We start from the raw sequence: 1,564 nt of genomic DNA, 5'->3' as shown, positions 1-1,564 counted from the left end.
TTGATGCACATTGTGCTCTTAGAACCTCGTTTCGGAGCGTGTTGGTCAAAAGCTCCAGTTTCAAAACATCAAAATCAATGTTTAAAGGCACAACAAGGTTTCAAGACACAAGTCCCAATTCTAGAATCGGTAGCGTTAAAATGCAATTTTGATGGGCATCGTGCTCTTAGAACCTCATTTCGGAGCTTGTGCCTTGAAAGCCCTGATTTGGGAACATCAAAATCAATCTTTTGAGGCACAACAAGGTTTCAAGAAGCAAGAACCTATTCTCAATCCTGTAGCGTCAAAATTCCATTTTGAATTTTGACGCACATCATTCTGTTAGAAGCTCATTTTGGAGCTTGTGGCTCAAAAGATCCAGTTTTGGAGAATGAAAATCAATGTCTGGAAGCACAACAAGGTTTTAAGATGCAAGTCCCAATTGTAGAGTCAATATCGTCAAAATCTGATTTTGGCGCACATCGTGCTCTTAGAACCTCATTTTGAAGCTTGTGCCTCGAAAGCCACAATTTTGGAGCATCAAAATCAGTGTTTTGAGGCACAACAAGGTTTCAAGATGTAAGCCCGATTCTAGAGCCAAGAGCATCAAAATTCAATTTTGATGCACATTGTGCTCTTACCCTATTTTAGAAATTGTGCCTCAAAAGCCCCAGTTTTCAAGCATCGAGATCGATGTTTGGAGGCACAACAAGGTTTCAAGATGCAAGTCCTGATTCTTGAGCCGGTAGAGTCAAGACACAAGTCCCAATTCCAGAGTCGGTAGCATCAAAATGCAATTTTTGAACATCAAAATCAATGTTTTGAGGCACAACAAGGTTTGAAGATGCAAGTCCCGATTCTAGAGTCAATAGCGTCAAAAACTGATTTTGGTGCACATCGTGCTCTTAGAACCTCATTTCGAAGCTTGTGCCTCGAAAGCCCCTGTTTCGGAGCATCAAAATCAGTGTTTTGAGACACAACAACGTTTCAAGATGCAAGCCCCGATTCTAGAGCCAGGAGCATCAAAATTCAATTTTGATGCACATTGTGCTCTTAGAACCCTGTTTTAGAAATTGTGCCTTTAAACCCCCAATTTTGGAGCATCAAAATCAATGTTTGGAGGCACAACAAGGTTTCAAGATGCAATTCCTGATTCTGACGCACATCGTGCCCTTAAAACCTCATTTTGGAGGTTATGCCTCGAAGTCTTCAGTTTCAAAGCATCGAAATTGGTGTTTGCGAGCACAACAAGCATCCAAGATGAAAGTCCCTATTCCAGAGCTTGTAGTTTAAAAACATGATTTTGATGCACATCGTGTTCAAAGAACCTCATTTCAGAGAGCGTGTGGCTCGAAAGCTCTAGTTTCAAAACATCAAAATCAATGTTTAAAGGCACAACAAGGTTTCAAGATGCAAGTCCCAATTCTAGAGTCAATAGCATCAAAATCTGATTTTGGCGCACATCGTGCTCTTAGAACCTCATTTTGGAGCTTGTGCATCAAAAGGCTCATTTTCGGAGCATCAAAATCAGTGTTTTGACACACAACATGGTTTCAAAATGCAAGCCCCGATTCTAGAGCAATAG

This window comes from Cryptomeria japonica, unplaced genomic scaffold, assembly GCF_030272615.1.
Source record: "Cryptomeria japonica unplaced genomic scaffold, Sugi_1.0 HiC_scaffold_122, whole genome shotgun sequence".
NCBI classification, from domain to species: domain Eukaryota; kingdom Viridiplantae; phylum Streptophyta; class Pinopsida; order Cupressales; family Cupressaceae; genus Cryptomeria; species Cryptomeria japonica.
This window is presented reverse-complemented; position numbering follows the sequence as displayed.